This window comes from Oncorhynchus gorbuscha, linkage group LG04 (assembly GCF_021184085.1).
Source record: "Oncorhynchus gorbuscha isolate QuinsamMale2020 ecotype Even-year linkage group LG04, OgorEven_v1.0, whole genome shotgun sequence".
Taxonomy (NCBI): Eukaryota; Metazoa; Chordata; class Actinopteri; order Salmoniformes; family Salmonidae; genus Oncorhynchus; species Oncorhynchus gorbuscha.
In genome coordinates this window covers 2,206,896-2,222,636 of record NC_060176.1, presented here as the reverse complement: position 1 = coordinate 2,222,636, position 15,741 = coordinate 2,206,896, and the positions used below count along the sequence as shown (strand labels likewise).

At 48.8% G+C, this 15,741-nt stretch overlaps 1 pseudogene; it reads left to right on the top strand.

The window, feature by feature from the left end:
• Positions 1–2,346: 2,346 nt before the first annotated feature.
• LOC124033518 lies at positions 2,347–4,398 on the top strand (annotated as a pseudogene).
• Positions 4,399–15,741: the final 11,343 nt, after the last annotated feature.

Below are 15,741 nucleotides of genomic sequence, written 5' to 3'. Positions count from 1 at the left end.
ACCTTTGTTTTCTGTTTGTCTGTTGCCAGTTCGTCTTGTATTGTCAGGTCATCCCAGCGTTTTCCTGGTTTTCCCTGCTCTCTAGTTTTTTGTTTCTAGCTTTTCTGGTTCTGACCTTTCTGCCTGCCCGTGACCCTGAGCCTGTCTGCCGTCCAGTACCTGTCGAACTCTGATCTGGTTACGAACCTCTGCCTGTCCTCCACCTGCCCTCTGCTCCCCCGTGTTATAATAAATGATCTGAGAACTGAACCATCTGCCTCCTGGGTCATATCCTGAGTCATGATAGAAATAAAACATCCAAGATATGTTCCATACGCACAAAAAATATTATTTCTCCTTTGCCAAGATAATTCTTCCACCTGACAGGTGTGGCATATCAAGAAGCTGATTACACAGTATGATCATTACACAGGTGCACCTTGTGATGGGGACAATTAAAGTCCACTCTAAAATGTGCAGTTGTGTCACACAACACAATGCCACAGATGTCTCAAGTTTTGAGGGAGTGTGCAGTTGGCATGCTGACTGCAGGAATGTCCATCAGAGCTGTTGCCCGGAGAATGTAATGTTAATTTCTCTACCATAAGCCGCCTCCAATGTTATTTTAGAGAATTTGGCAGTTTTCCAACCGCCTCACAACCTCAGACCACATGTATCCACACCAGCCCAGGGCCTCCATATCAGGCTTCTTCACCTGCGGGATCGTCTGAAACCAGCCACCCGGACAGCTGATGAAACTGTGGGTTTGCACAACCAAAGAATTTCTGCACAAACTGTCTCAGGGAAGCTCATCTGCGTGCTCGTCATCCTCACCAGGGTCTTGACCACTGACAAGCTGAAGAAGTGTGCTCTTCACGATGAATCCCGGTTTCATCTGTACCGGGCAGATGGCATCGTGTGGGCAAGTGGTTTGCTGATGTCATTGTTGTGAACAGAGTGCCCCATTGTGGTGGTGGGGTTATGGTACGGACAGACATAAGCTACGGACAACAAACACAATTGCGGTTTATCAATGGCAATTTAAATGCACAGAGATACTGTAACGAGATCCTGAGGCCCAATTGTCATGCCATTCATCCGCCACCATCATCTCATGTTTCAGTATGATAATGCACGGCCCCATGTCGCAAGGATCTGTACACAACTCCTGGAGGCTGAAAATGTCCCAGTTCTTCCATGGCCTGCAAACTCACCAGACATGTCACCCAATGAGCATGTTTTAAAACATACCATATTTATTATTATCACTTATGTTGTTGTTTGACTCATGGAAACTGCATTCAAAACAGTCTTCATGCCTGTGTGTGTGTGTGTGTGTGTGTGTGTGTGTGTGTGTGTGTGTGTGTGTGTGTGTGTGTGTGTGTGTGTGTGTGTGTGTGTGTGTGTGTGTGTGTGTGTGTGTGTGTGTGTGTGTGTGTGTGTGTGTGTGTGCGTGCGTGCGTGCGTGTGTGTGTGTGACACTGTGGGAGATAAAACAGAAACAAACCTGACCATACACACTGAGTATACCAAACATTAGAACACCTTCCTAATAATGAGTTGCATCCCCTGTTCCCCTCAGAACAGACTTAGTTCATCGGGGCATGGACTCTGCAAGGTGTCGTAAGTGTTCCACAGGGATGCTGACCCATGTTGACGCCAATGCTTCCCACAGTTGGCTGGATGTCCTTTGGGTGGTGGACCATTCTTGATACACACAGGAAACTGTTGAAAAACCCAGCAGCATTGCAGTTCTTGACACAAACCGGTGTGCCTGGCACCTACTACCTGGTTCAAAGGTACTTAACTCTTTTCCATTCACCTTCTGAATTGCACACATACACAATCCACGTCTGAATTGTCTCAAGGCTTAAAACCCCTTCTTTAACCCGTCTCCTCTTCTTCATCTACACTGATTGAAGTGGATTTAACAGGTGACATCAATAAGGGATCATAGCTTTCACCTGGATTCACCACAGTCTGTCATGGAAAGAGCATGTTTAGTATACTCAGTGTATTGTCACCTGGTTTGTGTGACTCATGGAAAGAACATAATATCTTCTGAGAAGTAAGTGCCACAGTTAGTTATTAAAACCTCTGTTATAACTGTGGGCGTATCCTCTCAGCAGCATGACACATCTAAAACTAACAGTTTCACAACCGCCCTTTGTCACAGTTCCCTTGGAATGCTCCTTAATGGCGTTGTTATCTCTTTGTTTGCTTATGTGCTTATGGCTGTGTGCTGTGCTGTTCCTTACCGTAGCCGGTACCTGGAACCTGTGGCCTTAGACCTGTACTATGTAGACCACAAGCCCTTCTGCCTGGCTGTATAGCTGGTCTCTACCCAACAGTCCAATGTCCATTTAGATAATAAGTCTGAAGAGCTGACGCAGAGCGAGGCAGGGTTACAGCAGGCTGCTATCTGATTACTATCAACACACAGGTCACAAACACAGCTAGAGAGAGAGACGCTGAACGCAGTGAGAACAACAACTAACTAACTAACAACTGGAACTGAACAGAACAACAGACAAACAGAAGACTGAAGAAGTCCTAACAAAGAGAGACTGGTCCTAGTGGTAGTGTTAGTGAGACCATGTCTAAACAGAGAGAGATGTTTGTCCTGTTCTTCGTCTGTCTGTCCGGGCTGGTCCAGTCTACGACAGCGATGATATTCTGGACGGCGTACGTGGGGGTACATTTCTCGACAGCAGCTCTAACCAGACAGAGACCAGGTTCTGTGAGTGTGGGGTGTACGGGCGTTCCTCCCCTCTGGAGAGCGCTGCCGGGATGGTGGTCCTCCCTGCCTCAGACCCCCAGGGCTGCAGCCTGGACCCCTACCCTCCAACGACAACACCACCACCCAGGGTTCTGGATCGCTCTGGTCAAGAGGGGAAACTGTACCTTCAGTGAGAAGATCAGGGCAGCGTGGGCCAGGGGGCGGCGGCCGTAGTGGTCTATAACCTGGATGGAACCGTAACAGCTCAGATTACATGGCTCACAGTGACACCTCTGGCACCGTGGCCATCATGATCGGTAACCTCCAGGGGTTGAGATCGCCAACATAGTGCGGAGTGGTGTGGCCGTCTCCATGGTGATCGAGGTGGGCAAAGCCCATGGACCCTGGATGGACACCTATTGGCTCTACTTCCTGTCTATCGCCTTCTTCATTGTGACGGGCGCCTCCATTGTCTACTTCGGATTCATCTCCGCCCCACCGACTGCATAGTCTCAGGCTGATCCATCTCACCGATAGGCGGCTGAGGAATGAGGCCAAGAAAGCGATTGGTCGGCTGGAGGTGCGTACGCTGAAGCGCGGGGACGAGGAAACGAAGCCGGACAGCCACACCTGTGCCGTGTGTATCGAGTCATACCGCCCAGGAGATGTAGTGACCGTCCTGACCTGTGGTCATCTGTTCCACAAGGCCTGTATCGAGCCCTGGCTGCTGGACAAGAGGACCTGCCCCATGTGTAAGGCTGACATCCTGAAGGCCTTAGGAGTGGAGGGGCCCGGGGAGGAGGGAGAGCAGCAGTTCCTCTGTCCCACCACCAGATGTCCCTATCGTCACAGTGTCTGGAGGATCAGGTAGAGAGCTGCTGTATGAGGTCCCTCTCAATGACAAACACCTTCCGACCCCCACCCTGACTCCTCAACCCCCACCGAGGCCTGGCAACCACATCACTATGACAATATAGTCTTCGAGGAGAGACACACCCTCAGGGAAACGTGGCCACCAGAGGATAGACGACAACAACAACACTGGATAATGGTCATTTCTACCTGGAGCACGAACAACAACCCATTGACAGCTACAGCAGTGGCTTGTGATGTACTGTACTGTCACTGTTAGCTAAACCATATCTACTGTACTGCTAGGAAAATATCTCCCTGGATTCAAACACGGTTTACTGATGATCAAATAACTATCATGGCAGTAGATTCTACCTCTGCTTATCTGCATAGAGAGCTGGAGCCTAAACCCTGGTCCAGGAAGCTGCAGGTGTGCAGGCTTCTCTTTTAACTTCTCTTTGAGATCAACGTTACTTCTTTATCATTTCTTAAATGAACAAACGATCACTTGTATGATGATGAGAAAGGCTGAATATATTTTTCTATTAAATTGATCTCTGCTGTATTTTGAAAAGTAGATATTCTGAGAGTAAAACAAAAATCAGTATTTAAGAAGGAATGGAACTACAGTATACTGTAATGGTTCACATATGAAATGAAATGATTAACCAACAAAACAGAATATGTACTAACTTACTTACTAACCTGGTTTAGTATCGCTAGAGATTTACTGTACATGTGTCTGTTGCAGGGTATGTGTCAATTCCATTTCAAATCAGTCAATTCAGAAAGGGAATTCAATTCATAAGTTGATCAAATCTTCATTAAAAACAAATGGCACTTTTGAATACAATTTCAATTAATATCCTGAAGTGACAATGGAAGCCATGTTGAGTTTTCTTAACCTGGACTTGTCATGTGGTGAGAAGGGATGCCTGGGCCTAATGATGAGAGCCCTGCCAGTCTGAGACCAGCAGAGGGGAGGGGAGGATGAGAGGAGAAGAGGGAAGGGAGAGAGGAGGAGAGGAGGAGAGGGGAGGGGTGGGGAGGATGAAAGGAGAAGAGGGAAGGGTGAGAGGAGGAGAGGAGGAGGAGGGGTGGAGAATGAGTGGAGAAGAGGGAAGGGTGAGAGGAGGAGAGGAGGAGAGGGGAAGGGAGAGAGGAGGAGAGGAGGAGAGGGAAGGGTGAGAGGAGAAGAGGGAAGGGAGAGAGGAGGAGAGGAGGAGAGGGAAGGGTGAGAGGAGGAGAGGAGGAGGAGGGGTGGAGAATGAGTGGAGAAGAGGGAAGGGTGAGAGGAGGAGAGGAGGAGAGGGGAGGGGTGGGGAGGATGAGAGGAGAAGAGGGAAGGGTGAGAGGAGGAGAGGAGGAGGAGGGGTGGAGAATGAGTGGAGAAGAGGGAAGGGTGAGAGGAGGAGAGGAGGAGAGGGGAGGGGTGGGGAGGATGAGAGGAGAAGAGGGAAGGGTGAGAGGAGGAGAGGAGGAGGGAGGGGTGGGGAGAATGAGAGGAGAAGAGGGAAGGGTGAGAGGAGAAGAGGGAGGAGGGGGGAGAATGAGGGAGAAGAGGGGGTGAGAGGAGGAGAGGAGAAGAGGGAAGGAGGAGAGAGGAGGAGAGGAGGAGGAGAGGAGGAGAAGGAGAGGAGGAAGGGAGAGGGGAGGAGAGGAGGAGGAGGGAGGGGAGGAGAGAGGAGGAGGAGGAGAGGGGAGCAGAGGATAAGAGAGGATGAGAAAGTCTATAATTACCTCCTAGCAGCAGGACTCCACTCACCTCACACCTACTGATCAGCCATAATCACCTCCCTCCCACTCAGGGGCCTGGTGTGTGTGTGTGTGTGTGTGTGTGTGTGTGTGTGTGTGTGTGTGTGTGTGGTGTGTGTGTGTGTGTGTGTGTGTGTGTGTGTGTGTGTGTGTGTGTGTGTGTGTGTGTGTGGTGTGTGTGGTGTGTGGAGAAGCTCCCCAGGATGTGGCTAATAGAACTTGGTCATTAAACCCAGCTGAATGACTGCTGCCCTCTTCTGCCTGGGGTTGAATGGTGGAAACCGGTTACCGAGAACTACAGCGATTTACCGGCCAAACCACTCCCTTTTCCCGGAATAAATAACAGAGAGAAACCAGTCAATTATAATCAATTTGAACAGCGAGGCGTGAATGTAAATGTTAAATGATATGTGATGTCTAAATCTGTCTTCTCTACGGCCTCTGCATGATGAATCATCAACACTCAGCCCATCTCAGTATGGAGCACAGTTCATAATGCAGGGTGGGGACAGACAGCCCATCTCAGTATGGAGCACAGTTCATAATGCAGGGTGGGGACAGACAGCCCATCTCAGTATGGAGCACAGTTCATAATGCAGGGTGGGGACAGACAGCCCATCTCAGTATGGAGCACAGTTCATAATGCAGGGTGGGGACAGACAGCCCATCTCAGTATGGAGCACAGTTCATAATGCAGGGTGGGGACAGACAGCCCATCTCAGTATGGAGCACAGTTCATAATGCAGGGTGGGGACAGACAGCCCATCTCAGTATGGAGCACTGTTCATAATGCAGGGTGGGGACAGACAGCCCATCTCAGTATGGAGCACAGTTCATAATGTAGGGTGGGGACAGACAGCCCATCTCAGTATGGAGCACAGTTCATAATGCAGGGTGGGGACAGACAGCCCATCTCAGTATGGAGCACAGTTCATAATGCAGGGTGGGGACAGACAGCCCATCTCAGTATGGAGCACAGTTCATAATGCAGGGTGGGGACAGACAGCCCATCTCAGTATGGAGCACAGTTCATAATGCAGGGTGGGGACAGACAGCCCATCTCAGTATGGAGCACAGTTCATAATGCAGGGTGGGGACAGACAGCCCATCTCAGTATGGAGCACAGTTCATAATGCAGGGTGGGGACAGACAGCCCATCTCAGTATGGAGCACAGTTCATAATGCAGGGTCAGACAGCCCATCTCAGTATGGAGCACAGTTCATAATGCAGGGTGGGGACAGACAGCCCATCTCAGTATGGAGCACAGTTCAAATGTTACAGACAGCCCATCTCAGTATGATGTTCATAATGCAGGGTGGGGACAGACAGCCCATCTCAGTATGGAGCACAGTTCATAATGCAGGGTGGGGACAGACAGCCCATCTCAGTATGGAGCACAGTTCATAATGCAGGGTGGGGACAGACAGCCCATCTCAGTATGGAGCACAGTTCATAATGCAGGGTGGGGACAGACAGCCCATCTCAGTATGGAGCACAGTTCATAATGCAGGGTGGGGACAGACAGCCCATCTCAGTATGGAGCACAGTTCATAATGCAGGGTGGGGACAGACAGCCCATCTCAGTATGGAGCACAGTTCATAATGCAGGGTGGGGACAGACAGCCCATCTCAGTATGGAGCACAGTTCATAATGCAGGGTGGGGACAGACAGCCCATCTCAGTATGGAGCACAGTTCATAATGCAGGGTGGGGGACAGACAGCCCATCTCAGTATGGAGCACAGTTTATAATGCAGGGTGGGGACAGACAGGCCATCTCAGTATGGAGCACAGTTCATAATGCAGGGTGGGGACAGACAGCCCATCTCAGTATGGAGCACAGTTCATAATGCAGGGTGGGGACAGACAGCCCATCTCAGTATGGAGCACAGTTCATAATGCAGGGTGGGGACAGACAGCCCATCTCAGTATGGAGCACAGTTCATAATGCAGGGTGGGGACAGACAGCCCATCTCAGTATGGAGCACAGTTCATAATGCAGGGTGGGGACAGACAGCCCATCTCAGTATGGAGCACAGTTCATAATGCAGGGTGGGGACAGACAGCCCATCTCAGTATGGAGCACAGTTCATAATGCAGGGTGGGGACAGACAGCCCATCTCAGTATGGAGCACAGTTCATAATGTAGGGTGGGGACAGACAGCCCATCTCAGTATGGAGCACAGTTCATAATGCAGGGTGGGGACAGACAGCCCATCTCAGTATGGAGCACAGTTCATAATGCAGGGTGGGGACAGACAGCCCATCTCAGTATGGAGCACAGTTCATAATGCAGGGTGGGGACAGACAGCCCATCTCAGTATGGAGCACAGTTCATAATGCAGGGTGGGGACAGACAGCCCATCTCAGTATGGAGCACAGTTCATAATGCAGGGTGGGGACAGACAGCCCATCTCAGTATGGAGCACAGTTCATAATGCAGGGTGGGGACAGACAGCCCATCTCAGTATGGAGCACAGTTCATAATGCAGGGTGGGGACAGACAGCCCATCTCAGTATGGAGCACAGTTCATAATGCAGGGTGGGGACAGACAGCCCATCTCAGTATGGAGCACAGTTCATAATGCAGGGTGGGGACAGACAGCCCATCTCAGTATGGAGCACAGTTCATAATGCAGGGTGGGGACAGACAGCCCATCTCAGTATGGAGCACAGTTCATAATGCAGGGTGGGGACAGACAGCCCATCTCAGTATGGAGCACAGTTCATAATGCAGGGTGGGGACAGACAGCCCATCTCAGTATGGAGCACAGTTCATAATGCAGGGTGGGGACAGACAGCCCATCTCAGTATGGAGCACAGTTCATAATGCAGGGTGGGGACAGACAGCCCATCTCAGTATGGAGCACAGTTCATAATGCAGGGTGGGGACAGACAGCCCATCTCAGTATGGAGCACAGTTCATAATGCAGGGTGGGGACAGACAGCCCATCTCAGTATGGAGCACAGTTCATAATGCAGGGTGGGGACAGACAGCCCATCTCAGTATGGAGCACAGTTCATAATGCAGGGTGGGGACAGACAGGCCATCTCAGTATGGAGCACAGTTCATAATGCAGGGTGGGGACAGACAGCCCATCTCAGTATGGAGCACAGTTCATAATGCAGGGTGGGGACAGACAGCCCATCTCAGTATGGAGCACAGTTCATAATGCAGGGTGGGGACAGACAGCCCATCTCAGTATGGAGCACAGTTCATAATGCAGGGTGGGGACAGACAGCCCATCTCAGTATGGAGCACAGTTCATAATGCAGGGTGGGGACAGACAGCCCATCTCAGTATGGAGCACAGTTCATAATGCAGGGTGGGGACAGACAGCCCATCTCAGTATGGAGCACAGTTCATAATGCAGGGTGGGGACAGACAGCCCATCTCAGTATGGAGCACAGTTCATAATGCAGGGTGGGGACAGACAGCCCATCTCAGTATGGAGCACAGTTCATAATGCAGGGTGGGGACAGACAGCCCATCTCAGTATGGAGCACAGTTCATAATGCAGGGTGGGGACAGACAGCCCATCTCAGTATGGAGCACAGTTCATAATGCAGGGTGGGGACAGACAGCCCATCTCAGTATGGAGCACAGTTCATAATGCAGGGTGGGGACAGACAGCCCATCTCAGTATGGAGCACAGTTCATAATGCAGGGTGGGGACAGACAGCCCATCTCAGTATGGAGCACAGTTCATAATGCAGGGTGGGGACAGACAGCCCATCTCAGTATGGAGCACAGTTCATAATGCAGGGTGGGGACAGACAGCCCATCTCAGTATGGAGCACAGTTCATAATGCAGGGTGGGGACAGACAGCCCATCTCAGTATGGAGCACAGTTCATAATGCAGGGTGGGGACAGACAGCCCATCTCAGTATGGAGCACAGTTCATAATGCAGGGTGGGGACAGACAGCCCATCTCAGTATGGAGCACAGTTCATAATGCAGGGTGGGGACAGACAGCCCATCTCAGTATGGAGCACAGTTCATAATGCAGGGTGGGGACAGACAGCCCATCTCAGTATGGAGCACAGTTCATAATGCAGGGTGGGGACAGACAGCCCATCTCAGTATGGAGCACAGTTCATAATGCAGGGTGGGGACAGACAGCCCATCTCAGTATGGAGCACAGTTCATAATGCAGGGTGGGGACAGACAGCCCATCTCAGTATGGAGCACAGTTCATAATGCAGGGTGGGGACAGACAGCCCATCTCAGTATGGAGCACAGTTCATAATGCAGGGTGGGGACAGACAGCCCATCTCAGTATGGAGCACAGTTCATAATGCAGGGTGGGGACAGACAGCCCATCTCAGTATGGAGCACAGTTCATAATGCAGGGTGGGGACAGACAGCCCATCTCAGTATGGAGCACAGTTCATAATGCAGGTGGGGACAGACAGCCCATCTCAGTATGGAGCACAGTTCATAATGCAGGGTGGGGACAGACAGCCCATCTCAGTATGGAGCACAGTTCATAATGCAGGGTGGGGACAGACAGCCCATCTCAGTATGGAGCACAGTTCATAATGCAGGGTGGGGACAGACAGCCCATCTCAGTATGGAGCACAGTTCATAATGCAGGGTGGGGACAGACAGCCCATCTCAGTATGGAGCACAGTTCATAATGCAGGGTGGGGACAGACAGCCCATCTCAGTATGGAGCACAGTTCATAATGCAGGGTGGGGACAGACAGCCCATCTCAGTATGGAGCACAGTTCATAATGCAGGGTGGGGACAGACAGCCCATCTCAGTATGGAGCACAGTTCATAATGCAGGGTGGGGACAGACAGCCCATCTCAGTATGGAGCACAGTTCATAATGCAGGGTGGGGACAGACAGCCCATCTCAGTATGGAGCACAGTTCATAATGCAGGGTGGGGACAGACAGCCCATCTCAGTATGGAGCACAGTTCATAATGCAGGGTGGGGACAGACAGCCCATCTCAGTATGGAGCACAGTTCATAATGCAGGGTGGGGACAGACAGCCCATCTCAGTATGGAGCACAGTTCATAATGCAGGGTGGGGACAGACAGCCCATCTCAGTATGGAGCACAGTTCATAATGCAGGGTGGGGACAGACAGCCCATCTCAGTATGGAGCACAGTTCATAATGCAGGGTGGGGACAGACAGCCCATCTCAGTATGGAGCACAGTTCATAATGCAGGGTGGGGACAGACAGTATGGAGCATCTCAGTATGGAGCACAGTTCATAATGCAGGGTGGGGACAGACAGCCCATCTCAGTATGGAGCACAGTTCATAATGCAGGGTGGGGACAGACAGCCCATCTCAGTATGGAGCACAGTTCATAATGCAGGGTGGGGACAGACAGCCCATCTCAGTATGGAGCACAGTTCATAATGCAGGGTGGGGACAGACAGCCCATCTCAGTATGGAGCACAGTTCATAATGCAGGGTGGGGACAGACAGCCCATCTCAGTATGGAGCACAGTTCATAATGCAGGGTGGGGACAGACAGCCCATCTCAGTATGGAGCACAGTTCATAATGCAGGGTGGGGACAGACAGCCCATCTCAGTATGGAGCACAGTTCATAATGCAGGGTGGGGACAGACAGCCCATCTCAGTATGGAGCACAGTTCATAATGCAGGGTGGGGACAGACAGCCCATCTCAGTATGGAGCACAGTTCATAATGCAGGGTGGGGACAGACAGCCCATCTCAGTATGGAGCACAGTTCATAATGTAAGGTGGGGACAGACAGCCCATCTCAGTATGGAGCACAGTTCATAATGCAGGGTGGGGACAGACAGCCCATCTCAGTATGGAGCACAGTTCATAATGCAGGGTGGGGACAGACAGCCCATCTCAGTATGGAGCACAGTTCATAATGCAGGGTGGGGACAGACAGCCCATCTCAGTATGGAGCACAGTTCATAATGCAGGGTGGGGACAGACAGCCCATCTCAGTATGGAGCACAGTTCATAATGCAGGGTGGGGACAGACAGCCCATCTCAGTATGGAGCACAGTTCATAATGCAGGGTGGGGACAGACAGCCCATCTCAGTATGGAGCACAGTTCATAATGCAGGGTGGGGACAGACAGCCCATCTCAGTATGGAGCACAGTTCATAATGCAGGGTGGGGACAGACAGCCCATCTCAGTATGGAGCACAGTTCATAATGCAGGTTATTCCTACATTTTCTGCTGCATAGTCTTTGATACAGTAATATAAATATAAAGAATGAATGCGCATCTAATTTACCCATCTCCATCTGGCTCCATCTGGGTCATCTTATTTTTTAAATTGTAAATATGTTTTATTTGATTTTATCACAGCTACAGAGTTTTAAAACAGCCTGTCACTCGAATATCACGAAGGAGCATTGTGTCTTTCTCTCTCTCCATCAACTCCATTCAAATTGCATCCAAAATAAATCATCCTGTTCTAGATTGTTCTATATATATATATATATATAGATGTCCTAGCCCACCTCTTTCAGGTAATACATTCAATGCAGTATTAGTCTTCTATTTAGCAAATGAATGATGGGTTAAGCATAATAAGCTTGTAATTTCTAGCCTCTTGTCTCTTGCTCAGTACGGACACCTGTGCTCCGCTGGCCTCTCCCTAAATAACGCTCCTTAGCTCTTGGAGTCCCATGCAGGAAAAGATACACTAGAATAGTTTGCTGGACATGATTATATTTTTGCATTTCTTATACCAATAGACTATTAGAGGAGGGACACAAGCTCTTGTTTGCTGAATGGTAAATACAGCAGCCAATAGAACTCAGGTAGTTTGAAAGAAGAGTGAACTCACGATGGTGGTAGGTTATAACAGTTATTTATTCAGACCCATAACCATTCAGTCTTCATGAAGAGAAGTGAAAGCCTTCTGCATCTAATTCTGGTCCTATATTATTCAACCATGTCTTTAGAGTGATGAAGATAAGGACAACAAAACGTATTTCATTGAACTGTTGAAAGAGAGGAAGGAATGAAGCAACAATAGAGAAAGAGGAGGTGGGCTAGTAACATTAGGGGAAATATTATGAAAGGTCAGCCTACTAATTATACAAATAGGCCCTATTCAATTTCATTTTCTAGCCTGTAGTTGTAACTTTGTAGGCTGCATGTGCTGCACCAGAATCACATGATCTCTCCCTGCTTTATCATGGTTTGAATGAGGTGAGTAAATCCAGTTCATAATCAGTATAATATAATGCAGTACAGGAATACAGTTCACACTGTATGTACAATGCAGGGGTTGCAAATCCAGGGTAAGGCAAAGGCGCAGGACGGCAGGCGGGCTCAGGGTCAGGGACAGGCAGGGTTCAGTAATCCAGAGGTGGAGGAAAGGTACAGGACGGCAGGCTCAGGGTCAGGAACAGGCAGGGTTCAGTAATCCAGAGGTGGAGGAAAGGTACAGGACGGCAGGCTCAGGGTCAGGGACAGGCAGAGTTCAGTAATCCAGAGGTGGAGCAAAGGTACAGGACGGCAGGCTCAGGGTCAGGGACAGGCAGGGTTCAGTAATCCAGAGGTGGAGCAAAGGTACAGGACGGCAGGCTCAGGGTCAGGGACAGGCAGAGTTCAGTAATCCAGAGGTGGAGGAAAGGTACAGGACGGCAGGCTCAGGGTCAGGGACAGGCAGGGTTCAGTAATCCAGGGTAAGGCAAAGGTACAGGACGGCAGGCTCAGGGTCAGGGACAGGCAGGGTTCAGTAATCCAGAGGTGGAGCAAAGGTACAGGACGGCAGGCTCAGGGTCAGGGACAGGCAGGGTTCAGTAATCCAGAGGTGGAGCAAAGGTACAGGACGGCAGGCTCAGGGTCAGGCAGGGTTCAGTAATCCAGAGGTCAAAGGCAGGAGGGGCTACAGGGTCAGGACAGGTCAAAGGTCAAAACCAAAGGTCAAAACCCGGAGGACTAGGAAAGAGAGGCTGGGAAACGATAGGAGCTGACAGGAAAAACACTGGTAAGCTTGAACGAACAAGACGAACTGGCGACAGACAAAGAACACAGGTATAAATACACAAGGGATAACTGGGAAGATGGGTGACACCTGGAGGGGGGTGGAGACAAGCACAAGGACAGGTGAAACAGATCAGGGCGTGACAGAGAGGACAAGAACGAGCGCAGCTGTACATTTACCAATGACTCTAACATTTTTGCAAGACAAGACAGCTTAGAGATTGGTCGATAGTTATCAAGGTCACCAGTAACCCCACCTCTGTGCAGAGGCAGCACATAGGCAGTTTTCCAAATCTTAGGTGTGATCTCAGAGGTCAACGTGAGGTTCAAATATGAGTAAGAGCACTAGAGACAAGTGGTGCAGCTCTAGCCAGCAACCCTGGGTCAAGTTTGTCAGCCCCTGTTGCTTCCTTAGTGTCTAAGTGTCTATGGCCAGCAAGACATCAATAACTTTCTCCTCTGTGAAGAGGCTTAGAGAGAAACCCTGACCATCAACATACTAATGCATAATCCCTTCATATGCATCTTTTCTTCATTCATTTGTGGTCAACATTTTCTCAACAAGATTGCCTGCTGCAATGAAGTGATTGTTGAAGGCATTAGCAAAGTCATTGTTATCAGTAATGAGTCCAGTATCCAACCCTATCTGATTTGGGAGTGTAGAGTGCATATTGTTCTTAAATGTTTTAACTACTTTCCAGAATTTGGCTGGATTCCCATAACAAACAGTCATTTAAACTGGTCATCTGATAGTAATCTGATTTTGTTCTTCTAATAAGTCTGATGCACAGGTTTCTCAGCTGCCTAAAAGCCAGTCAGAGCTAGAAGACGTTTCTCTAGCCTTAGCCAATGCTACATAGCATCAGAAATGTCTGAATAAACCATGGGTTTGATCTATTCTTTACTCTAACCTTAGTGTGTGGAACGTGTTAATCGACAATGGAAATAAAAACAATAGTACATTACAAATAGATTCAAAATCCTGTAAGAAAGCTTGTTCTCTAAAGTTTCTGTCATTTATTTTGGTGAGAATACAAGGTTTGTCCCTATGAATTCTGACATCTCTAACACACACAATGGAGCAGTGATCCCTGACACCTCGTGGAAATACTCCGCTAGATCTATATTTCTGAGGTGCATTTGTTAGTATATAATCAAGCAATGAGGACTTTGTAGGCACCTAAAGAGTTGGCCTTGTTGGCTTAGTGATTAATTGTGTGAGATTTACCTCAGTAGAAAAGTCTTAAACTGTCGGAGTCCTGTGTTTTCCAATCAAAGTTAAAACATCCTAGGAAATGACTTCAGTTGATATAAAAGTGGCTAATAATTTTGTTAAATGGCTAAGCATATTCTTACTAGCAGAATGCGGGAGATATACTCCAACAACTGTAACTTTACAGTTGTTACCTAATATAAGACTTAGAGCTGACACTTCAAATTGATTTGGAATGGAGACAGATTTAATTAGTGCAATGGAGAGGTCATTTTTAGCATAGATAGCCACTCCTCCCCCTCTACTCATCCTGTCTGACCTAAAAACATTGTACCCATCCAGTCCAATATCTGCATCATTACAATTCCTTGATAACCAAGTTTCAGATAAAACAAAGAAATCAGGACTAGCCTGAGAAACTAAAATCTTAATAAAATCAACATTTTGACAAAATACTAAGCATATTCAAATGTAAAAACCAAGTCCCTTTAAAGTTTAAAAAAACATGTGGATTGTTGATATCGAGCGGGGAACTTGAGGTGTTTACACAAGTATAATCGCCAGTGTGAACCAAGTGAATGGGGACAAGATTACTGAGTACATTACCCCTACATCTGATACAATACTTGCTCTAGCTATTCTGGGACTAGCCCTATATCATATTGATTAAGTACCTTTTCCATGTTGGATGATAGCAGGCGGACGCCATCTTCATCGAGGTGAAATCCATCATTGATGAAGTACCTCTGCTTTCTCCAAAAACAATCCAAATTGTCAAAAAATGACGTGCCCATGTCTTTAGAAAGACGCATCAGCCTTGGATGAAGAGACCACATACGACTAAAACTCTCAGTCCCACAACGGCGAGGAGATGGGATTGGTCCTCAGATAACGATTCTTCCTGCAGAGCTTCAAGCTGTTTCCAAGAGCAACAAGAAGTTGTTTCTGAGTCTCTCAGACTCCCGTCATTTCAACCAAAACGCAACACAACTCTTCATGACGACTGGCAAAATTCTAATTCATTCGGTGACTTTAGCACCTGGAAAATAAGTGTGTGTGTATCTTGGATCGACACTTTCCCATTGAGTCCTGATTAAAACGCTGTGCGTTTACCGATATTGTGTTCTTCCCACGTCTTCAGCACAGATCCGTTTTTATTCTTGGCTTTTACAACTCCAACTTGGACACCACAGGTCACGGGTTCAGAGCTCCAGGAGCAGACACAGCGCGAGCAGAAGAAGACTCTTCCGGATCAGACGACCGCGGATC